General features: G+C 52.2%; 1 pseudogene; it reads right to left on the reverse strand.

The window, feature by feature from the left end:
- Nucleotides 1–4,017: 4,017 nt before the first annotated feature.
- LOC130018973 (metallo-beta-lactamase domain-containing protein 1-like) lies at nucleotides 4,018–7,923 on the reverse strand (annotated as a pseudogene).
- Nucleotides 7,924–11,039: the final 3,116 nt, after the last annotated feature.

Raw genomic sequence — 11,039 nt, forward strand, 5'->3', positions numbered from 1 at the left:
GGCCACTATCGGTCAGCCAGGCCAGCCTTTCAATCAAGGGCCCAGGACTTAAGGCTGTGAGTCCTGGGGTGCCAGGGTTCACCCAGGCCACACTTGGGGTTCTACAGAGCTGAACCTCCTTTGGTACTCCGGAGGTCACATGGTGCCAAGGGCCAAACTGGGTTTTCCCACATGCCAGACTCGACTAAGGAGTCCTCTATTGTCTCTCTTCCACGGTCAAGGAAGAAAACTGTGGGGCTGTGCCAGGCGGTGTTCAGGGCACAATTCTTGATGCTGGGGACAGGACTGGGTTAGCTGTGCACAAGAAGTGCCTAACCTGCTGGTCTCTCTTTCCAGCCCTTATCTGCTCTATGATAATGCTGACTTTATTTTTGAAAATGGTTTTATGGGGGCCAGAGCACTGGTGTAGTGGGGTGGGCATTTGCCTTGCATGCGACTGACTGGGTTTCAATCCCTGGTATCCCAGATGGTCCCTGGAGCACTACCATGAATGATTCTTGTGTGCAGAGCCATAGTCACCATGAGCATTACTGGGTGTGACACCCTTCCAAAAAAATTGTATATATATATATTATAGATGGGATGGGAGTGATAGCAGATTGGGGAGGACACTTACCTTAGATGTGGCCAACCCAGGTTTGATCACCAGCATCCCACACAGTTCCCTGAACACCGCCAGGAGCAGTTCCTTTAGTGCAAAGCCATGAATAATCCCTGAGCGTCAACAGGTATGGCCCAAAAAAAACAAAGAAAACAAAAAAAAAAAAGAAAAGAGAAAATGTTTTATGAAAATTCCACTGAACTACAGTATTGTTTCATGTCGTGTAGTATCTTGAAAGTATTATTGGCATATTGGCATCAGAGTCCTCTGGGCCTCTCGAGGAGAATCTGCTAATGTCCTGTGTCTCCTCAGCCCAACCTGAAACTGGCCTGAATGTGACCAAGAGCACAGAGATCTCGGGACTTCTGAGGCTGGACACTGTGGTCACAGTCACAATGACCGTCGCCCTACTCAAAATGATAATTTTGGGGCTAATCTCCTACCTCGCGTGGAAGAAAAGCCAGGTAGGTGGTGCCAGGCCCTTGCCCCTCCCCGGCCTCCTATTGGGTGACTCCAGCTCCTGTTCCAGGAAGACAGTCAAAGGAGGGGCTGGCCATGGGTCCCTGTGAAGCCTTCAGCCGGGTGTGATCTCAGAACCACGGGTTCACTGAAACCTGAGCACCACAGTGACTCTCTCTCTCTCTCTCTCTCTCTCTCTCTCACACACACACACACACACACACACACACACATGCACACAGAGATACACACATATGTGCGTACACACAGAGACACACCGAGATACACAGACACACAGAGATGCACACAGAGATGCAGATATACACACAAACGCACAGACACACAAACATATATACACACACAAAGAGATATACATACACACATACATAGAAACACAGAGATACAAAGACACACATATGCACAGAGACACACACAGATACACATGCAAACACACACACACATCCTAGAGATGGGTGCTGGGGAGGCCGCGTGCCCTGCGGTGTGGTTTGGGGGAAGCCCCTTCAGTTCCCCAGAGGTGCAGTGTGGGGGCTCCAGAGGCTGCTGAAGTGCTGCTGGCTCCAGAGGCTGCTGAAGTTGCCCCCACGGGGTGCAGGCTTCCTGCATGGATGAGTGTCCACTGAGATGGGTCCCATGGCTGTGTGGGAGGGGGCCCCAGGAGGCAGTGCGGGGAGGGGAGTGGGAATCACATCGGCCTCCTGGAAAGGGATCTGAGAGGTTCCTCTTGGGAAGGTATGGGCACAAGGCAGGGGCTGAGCAGGGTCCTGCTGTGGGTGTCCAGGCAGAGGGATCAGCCAGCAGGCAGCTTCGCAGGTCCTGGTCAGGGCAGGAGAGCAACAGCGCAGAGACAAAGGTGGGGGGCCGCTCTCAACCCTGTCCCCAAGAGGGGGATGAGGCAGGTACAGGGATGCAGGGTGTAGAGAGGGGCTCCTGATCGGCTGCTGGGGACAAGAGCAGAGCGGGGGTGTGGGAGCGAGGGACTCTGCTGGCCACAGCTGCCCTGACCACTGCCTGGTGCCCCACAGGAAGGCGGAGTGCGCGTCTCCAGAGAACATAGCGAGAGGACACTGCGGGAATGAGCAGCTCAAAGGAGAAAGGCAGAGACCTGGGCCCAACACCCAGGCCACCCTGCCCACTTCTCCTTCCGGCCCACACGTACCAAGGCTGTCTCCCGGAACCTGGGCAGAGGCTACAGGAAGCACTTTGGGTTCTCCTTGGTCTCTGATCCGTCCTATTCCAGCTGGTGTGACCCAGAGACAAAGAAGGGGAGACACAGGGATGGGTTCAGACCCCAAAGATGCACGAGCATTAGGCACCTGCTTCCTCATACGCGCGTCCTGGCGCTGCCTCTCCCTCACTCCCTGCCTTCCTCTTCATCCTAAGAAATGTTCTCACACTCTCTCTGGGGTGCTGAACTTGGTCATTTGGGAGGGCTGGCGGGGACCAAGAACTGCCTGAAAATGCCTCTTGGATTTATCCTGCCCGAGGAGTCCTCTCTCCCTTAGAGGAGAGACCAGTCAGGCCCTGAAAGGCCGCTTCAGGGTGTCAGAGACCCTGGAGGAGGAGGGGGAGGAGAAAAAGAGGAAGAGGAGGAGGAGGAAGAGAAAGAGGAGCAACAAGAGGAGCTCACTGACCAGAAGAGACCCATCACAGAGGCCAGTGAGGACAACCTCAAGTCAGACCCTGTGCCCTGCTCACAATCTTAAACTCCTAACTTATATTCGTAGCCAGCCTGATAAGCCCCCGTCCCAACCTGATGGTTAAGATTGGGGAGGGGGGAGGTGGGGAAGTGGGTCACGAGACCAGATTATAGTTGGCTCTTCCTGTTGAAACCATGCTCACGTCAGCCCTGAGTAAGTGGCCTGAATGCCGGGTACCCAAATGTGGGTTCCGTGAGTCTGTGTCATCAGCTATTCTCAGAAGTAACCCAGAACCTTCCTGTGCCCTTGTGGGGCCTGGCATAGCGGCAGGGCCTTCCTGCTCTCCCGGCAGGTCAAGCCTGCCAGTCTCGGGCTCCATAGCGGCTGCTCCTGACTCCTGGGGCTGGAATCGCCTCTCCCCAGTTGTGTAGGTCTCCTTCCACTCAGTTCTCGTCAAGCTTCTTCTCCCAGGACGTTCTCCCAGAGCGCTCTAAAGGAAGAGCCCCCCCCCCCCCCCCGCCCAGGGCCTCCTTCTTTCCCCTTCCCACTGGATCATTCTCTCTCCTCAGTCAGCACAGATACTTCCTCTCTGATCACTTGGTAAAGTCACCTAGAGGAGGGACGGCCATTTGTCTGTCGCTCACTGTCCTTACCCTCCTGAGCGAGCAGTGGCTGGAACGTTTCAGGTGTTGAAAGGCTCTTCAGGACTGAGAGAACGAATGATGACCGGGTAGAGGAACAAGGCTGATGATGGTGTGTGTGTGTGTGTGTGTGTGTGTGTGTGTGTGTGTGTGTAGGGGACACACCTGGCATTGCTCCGGGATCACGCCTGGCAGAGCTAGGTGACCATATGGAATACCAGGGATTTCACCTGGTTGGCTGCATGCAAGGGAACTGTCCTCTCAGCTGTACCATGGCTTGAGGTTGGGTGTCCTACAACGGGTACTTTCTTTCTGCAACCCGCACCCTATGAGAACCAGGTGGCCAGAGTATCGAAGGGCTGTTCTAGACCACCACATTTGCAAGATTCCCCTGTTCATAGCCCACCGTAGATTGGAGGGAAAGATTGTCAGTGGTTTCCAGTTTTTATTTTGAACCACATCCCCGTTTTACAAATGAGGTCCCAGAGGAGGGAACACCGCCCAGGCCAGTCCTTGGTCTCAGCTTGGTGATGAGAAAGAAAAGGGGGGTCGGTCCTCGCAAGAGACCTTGATGCCCGCGGCCATCTCCTGCTGGCTGCTCGGCCCATGCGCCTCCGGGTCCTTAGTTCCTGAAGCAGAAGCAGAGTCCCCGGGCTCCTCAGTGCCCAGCAGCTGCATTCGTGTCTCGGGTCCCTGGGCTGTAGGGCCGCGGGGCTCCCCTGATCACCCTGAAGGGTGCCTCGTGGCCGGGAACCACCAAGTCGGCGGCGGCCAGGACCCTCCTGCGACTCTGCTCCTGCGCCACCGGGTCTTGGCTCAGCCCCCACCACGACTCCTCGTCCCTGTGGCGCTTGAACACGTCGCCAGCCACCACCACGGTGCCCAGGGCCGTGCCCTCCACCACCACGCTTACTTCCCGTTGGCCACCATGGCCCAGCGTGGCCCACACCTCGAGCCCGGGCCGGAGCCACAGTGGGGGGCTCCTCTCTCAGCGTGTGCGGGAAGTAGAGGCCCCCCAGGAGGCACACACAAGTCGTGCGACACCAGCAGGAGCGACCTGGGGAACAGCCCTTGGTTCCCGACGTGGTCCGAGTGCCCGTGCGTGCCCATCACCAACCCCACGTCGCCCGGGCCCACTCCCTGCCCTGTCAGGGCCCCCAGCATAGCCTTGCTAGCCCAGGGGCACCCCGCTCCCGTGTCCACGAGGATGGGGCTGCCGGCCGCCTCCCACAGCACTGCCTCCGCCTCCGGGCCCTCGGACCGGGCAGATAGCGGGCCTGCAGCCGGGCCCACACCACGGGCAGGACGAGGTTCACCGAGCAGTCAGCCTGCACTGTCCTGCTCACCCCCTCGGGCTCTGTGGAGCCCCACAGCAGAACCACCACTAAGTAGGGGCCGCGTGGCACCCGCAGCGGGATCTCTCTGGGCAGTGGCTAGGTCCCCACCGGACTTCTCATCGCCAGAGAAGGCTGTGCTGCAGAAAGAACATAGGTTGTGGGTGCCCGCCCTGCTCTCCTGGTGGCAGCACCGGCCTGGACTGTCCATCACTCCGACCCCCTCCATGTGCATCCAGAAGGGGACCATGTCATTTTCCTCATTTGGACTCTGGCTGCTCTACATCTTCCACTCCTTTGATTATTTCTTCTTCTTCTTCTTCTTCTTCTTCTTCTTCTTCTTCTTCTTCTTCTTCTTCTTCTTCTTCTTCTTCTTCTTCTTCTTCTTCTTCTTCTTCTTCTTCTTCTTCTTCTTCTCCTTCTCCTTCTCCTCCTCCTCCTCCTTTTCCTCCTTCTCCTTTCCTCCTCCTCCTCCTCTTCCTCCTCCTTTTTTTAATTTTTAAATGAATCACTGTGAGGTACAGTTACAGACCTACAAACTTTCGTGCTTACATTTCAGTCATATGATGATCCAGTACCCATTCCTCCATCGGTGCCCATTCTTCACCACCAATGATCCCAGTATTCCTCCCACTACCTCCACCCCATCCCCCCACCCCACCCAGCTTCTGTGGCAGGGCATTCCCTTTTGGTGCCTCTCTTTTTTTGGTATTGTGGTTTGCAATATAGGTATTGACAGGCCATCAGGTTCAGTCTATAGTTTACTTTCAGTACCCATCTCCCATCCCGAGCAGGCCCACCAAGCACCCTTTACTTGATGGTCCTTCTCTATCTGACCTGCCTTTCCCCCCAGCATGTGAGGCCAGTTTCCCAGCCATGGAGCAATCCTCCTGGTACACATCTCTGCTATTCTTGGGTGTAAGTCTCATTTGATCGCTTCTTACAGATCAGATCTCCATTCAGGAGAAGGATGGAAAAGCAAAAAATTTTTGTCCTCGGCGAGGTCCCATAGGCCAGCCAGTGGCCAAAGTGGTTGCTCTCTTGGAATTTCGCTTCCGCTACACTTTCCACCTTGAGCAGAAGGGACTGCTCTCCACTGGCCTAAGACCACTGGCCGCCTCCTAAGCTGCAGGTTTGGAGATCCCCATTTGCTTCAGTTTATTTTGTTTTTGTGTGCGGTGCTCAAGGTTGACTCCTGGCTCTGTGCTAAGGGATCACTGCTGGGTAACTCCGGGAACCGTATGGGTTGCTGGGGATTGAACCCGGGTCGGTGGTGTACAAGCCAAATGTCCTACCCGCTGGACTAAGCTCAGACTCCAGCTCCATTTTTCAAGTTTCTCGGTGGCTGCCACCTGCCCACAGAGCTCTGAGGATAACTCTGGCCCAAGGTCTCTGAACCCCCAGCACTAACCTCCGTGGAGCCCTTGCTGGCACTGGTCCCCGGGGAAGGAGGGAGAGCTCAAAATGCTGATAGATACTTGTGCGTTCACAAAATTGTGTCCACTGACACAATTTTGTGAACCCGGGGGACCAGTCCTGCTGCTGCTCCTGCATACCTTGGTAATCAGCTGTTGTGTGGGCGGTGTCACTTTGGAAGTTGTAATGTATCAGCTTCCAGCCCTCCAGCAACTTCAGCCAGGAATCAGAATGGCCATGCATCCCAGGTTTCTCCTGTCCTAGAGTCTTTCCTCGGGGTCGCTCTTGACGATAACTTTCACCAGAGTTTCCCCATCAGACCCCCAGAGAAAACACTTTATAGATTTTCTTCTTAGGGGCTGGAATGAAAGTACAGTGGGTAGTGGGAAGGGTGTTTGGGTTCTATCCAATGCTGGGACCCATCCCAGAGGGTTCCTCAAGCACCACAAGGAGTGATTCCTGTGTGAAGATCCAGGAGTAACACCTGAGCATCGCTGCATGTGATCCAAAAAGCAAAATTAAATAAGTAGTGATTTTTTTCTGTGTCTACAGAAGAATGAGGAATCTCTTTTTTTAAAAAATAACTGTTTAGAGGCTGGAGCGATAGCACAGCGGGTAGGGTGTTTGCCTTGCATGCAGCTGACCTGGGTTCGATCCCCGGCATGCCATATGGTCCCCCAAGCACCCCCAGGAGTAATTCCTGAGTGCAGAGCCAGAAATAACCACTGAGCATCGCTGGGTGTGATCCAAAAAGCAAAAAAGAAAATAAAATAAAAAATAACTGTTTAATTGAATCACTGTGAGATAGAACCTTACAAAGCTGTTCATGATTCCAGTCATACAGTATTCCAACACCTATCCCTCCACCAGTGTATATTTCCCAGCACCAGTGTCCCCAGGTTTCATCCCATCACCCACCACCCCCGACCTCCTGCTCCCTCTATGGCAAGAGCTTTTCTTCTCTCTCTCTCTCTCTCTCTCTCTCTCTCTCTCTCTCTCTCTCTCTCTCTCTCTCTTCTTTCTCTCTTTATTGTCTGTCTCTTTGTGTGTTAGTTTGGGGCTATGCCCAACAGTGTTCTGGGTTACTCCTTGCTCTGGATTCAAGAATTACTCCCGACAGTGCTCAGGGTACCCTATGGCATGCTGGAGATGGAACCTGGGTCAGCCATTTGCAAGGCAAGCATCCTGCCCTCTGAATTATCTCTCTACTCCCTCTCTCTCTTTTCTCTCCTTCAATCTCACTCTTCTCTTTCTCTTTCCACTCTTCTCTTGCATTTCTCTATTCTATTCTACTGCCCTCTTGTGTCTAATAAAATTACTCTTTCTTGGCCGCTGATTTTTGTCTTCACTGTATTTCTAAAACTTGACCTGAAAACTTTCCGCATATGCCCCACCAAACCGAGCCCAGCCTGCATATTTCCTGAATTAAAATGATAACAATGATAACCTCCCTCCAACTCCAACTCTCTGTCCAAGCTGACCTTGATGGTAGCCTGATCTCTATCCTGTAATGGCCTCCCATCCTGAAAGTCCAGGAGGTTAAGAGTCCTTATCACCTGAGGGGTCCCATCCAGGACAGCTATGCCATGGGCAGCTCCTGGGAGGTCATCTGGGTGGTTGGAGACCACTGGTGTTGGCCCAAAACTGACAGCAGAGACTTGTTTTGGGCACAGCCTCTGGACCCCCAACTTGAAGACGGTGGCCCCAGGGGAGGTGGCACTGACCTGCTCTCCATCCCCGGCTCTGGGCGGCCCCAGGCAGCTGCACCTGCAGCTCATCCACTCCAGTGGGCGGTCGGGGGTTTTGCAGACAATCTGGGGAGAGAGAAAAGGGCCACCATAGACTTTAGTGGCTATTTCTGACCTCTAAAATAGGTCAGCTGGATAGGGTAAGAAAGACGGGGACATATTTTTCTGAGACAAAGGTGGTTTATTTATTTATTTATTTTTAAGCTATTTGCCTTAGCAGCACAAAGCCTTGTGATCCGAGTTTGGAGATTTTTTTTATAGTGTAGAAGCACTGCTATATATTCACCTATTGATTAAGCCGAGTTTGGAGTTTTGGTGTTGTTTCGTAAGCCGGTGCTTGTTTCACAGACTGATCAGATTTTGGTAAATGTGTAGCCAGAGGAACTGTGATAGATTGTGATTCAATCACAATCCAGAGATGGAAGCACACCCCCTTAGAGGTTCCCAAAGTCCCTGCAGCTGTTTCATATCTGCCACCAGCCCCAGTCAAGGGTTGATGGATTTTCTCTGAGCCATAAAGCATGTGGGTACCTGATTTCTTTGGGTTAGTGACATAATTGTTTATTATTTTTAAATTTTTTAATTGAATCACCACAAGATGCACAGTCACAAAGCTTTCACCATGGGTTTCAATCTTGCAATGTTCCAACACCAGTGTACATTTCTGATCACCCATGTCCCCTGGTCCTCTCTCTCCAGCCCCACCGCCCAGCCAACCTCTGTGGCAGGCATTTTTCTTCTTTTTTTCTCTTCTCTCTGAATTGTTTTTGAGTAGTTTTGTGTAATCAATGGATTGAACAAAGACCATCTGGGTCACTTCCAGACTGGGTGGGGACTCTAAATACGGTCGCTATGAACAGAAGGTGTCTGTAGGCAAATAGTTCTTTCTCTTGGATAAAAACCTGTGAAAGAGTGGGAATTTTTGTATGACTTTGTGGAGAACAACTTTCAATTTAGGAAGAAACTGAGCAGATGGTAGCATGTTCTCGTATTTGCTTTCCTTATGCTCACACATCCTCCATCAACCTGGAATATCTGTTGCAATTCCTGAGCGAACATTGATGCCTTGGTATTAGTTAATGTCCATTGCTTCTTTCAATTTCTTTGCCTTTTGGGCAGTGTTGGTAGGGATCCTCCCCAGCTGTGCTCCAGAGGTCTGAGGCCCCCACCATGATTCCAGGATCCTAGCTGGAGTAATAGGTACAGTGGGGAGGGCTCTTTTCTTGTATGCAGAAGGTCTGACCTGGGCTCGATCCCCAGCATCCCATATAGTCCCTCAGCACAGCCAGGAGTAATTCCTGAGTACATAGCCAGGATTAAGCCCTGAGCACCACCTGGTGTGGCCCAAAAACAAAAAAAAACAATAATGATTCCAGGATCTTCACCAGGAGTTCTCAACCAGCAGGGCCAGAGGGGCAGTGCAAGTCCTAAGAATGTGAGTGGTACGCTGGGCTCTGCAGTGCTGGGAGTTCCCCAGGCCACCCCCAAGTGAAAACCCCACACGCTTCAGTGCTCAAAAGCCTCTGGACTGCACCCAAGATCCTCAGGCACCAGTTGATCAAATAAAGGTCAGCCACAGGCAACAGCATCAGCCTTGACCCTGTAGAATATCTCTGGCACCAGATTTCTTTACTTTTCTCCTAATATAATTTTTCTGTTGCAGAGCTCCCTTCAGAATGAAATGTTCCATTAAATTTCTCATTCTTTTTTTGCTTTGGGTGAGTGTTGAGAATCCATTCAAAACTTGGCTCTCTCAACCCAATTTAATTCCATTTTTCCTTTTTTTTTTCTCCCTTGTCTTTCTTGTCTTCCTTCTTTACTTACCCTAATTCCGTTTGGGGTTTTTTTGGTTGTGCTTGTGTTATTTTTATTTGTGTTATTTTTGAGTCCTCCTGGACCAACCACCACCATGCTGAGACCACTCTCTGCACACATGAAGGTACTGGCAGAGGTACAAAGCCACACGGGTTCCGGGGCCGAGATCTCCAAGCCTACTCGGATTGGGGCCGAGCATCCTCCACCCAGATCCTCCAAATTTCAGTAGGCAGGGCACCCACCAACTGGCCCCCTGGCGCCGTGTAATTCCATCAACTGCCAAGACTCAGAGACTATAAAAATCAGCTCCTGGAACTGCGCGGCCGCATTTTTATTATAACATCTTATTATCTCATTCCTACTTTGGACAAACTGGCAGGCTACCGAATGTAGCCTGCCCACACAGCAGAGTCTGGCAATCTCCCCGTGGCGTACCCAATATGCCAAATACCAGTAACAATGATGGGTCTCATTCTCCTAAAGAGCCTTGAATATAATCTCAGGGCTAGGATGAAAGAGACGTTACTGGGGCCTGCTCGAGGCAATCGACAAATAACAGGATGATTTGTGATTTGTGTGATTTGTGAGAATGAATTGCATCAGAGGGGTGGTGGAAGGAAACAGGTCAGTGGGCAAGCGATACATGTGGGATGCCTGGGTTTGCTCGAGCTTCCAAAATCAGGACCACCTCAGCATTACCAATATGAACTAGATATGGGGGAGAGAAAGGAAATATTACTTAAGGAGGGCAGCAGTGGTGCCCTCAGAAAATAAATTTGGTTTCCTCATAAAAAAATAGTTCCCTCAGGAAATAAATTTTGTATATCTAACAATGCTCTGGCCCTTCTCTGGACCACTGACCTTATACAGGCTATCTCTCCCCCATCAATCTTGACCAAACTCCAGGCTTCCGCCTCCTCCCTGAAGCCCTCTGTGAGCAGGGCCCCAGCCACACATTTGTCAGGACTCTCGTTTTTGGAGAAGGAGGATGGCGACCCCGTGAGTCACTCTCTCTTTCTGAACAGAAATGTCCCCTCACGGTCATTCTGGGGGACGCAGCTGGGCCAGGGGCAGACCATGGCATGAAACAAGCCCCCTGATTCCAAGAGACCTGTTAGGAGGCAACGAGGCCTAAGGCACCTGATAGCATTTAATTCAGGCTGTCAGCCAAGGGCCTGCTTTGGGAACATCCTGCACTGCCCTGAGGAGTGGGCAGCGGTGACCCTGGTGAGTCTAGGCCTCCCCAGGCAACCTTGCTGGGAGGAGACGTGTAAGCCTCCTCCCCTGGTGAGCAGGCTGGAGGGAATCTGGTGGCACCTTCAGGGCAATACCGGATGCTCCTGATTCCTCACCTGCCCTTGCCCAGC

The sequence above is a fragment of the Sorex fumeus genome, unplaced genomic scaffold, assembly GCF_029834395.1.
Source record: "Sorex fumeus unplaced genomic scaffold, SorFum_2.1 ptg000345l, whole genome shotgun sequence".
NCBI lineage: Eukaryota > Metazoa > Chordata > Mammalia > Eulipotyphla > Soricidae > Sorex > Sorex fumeus.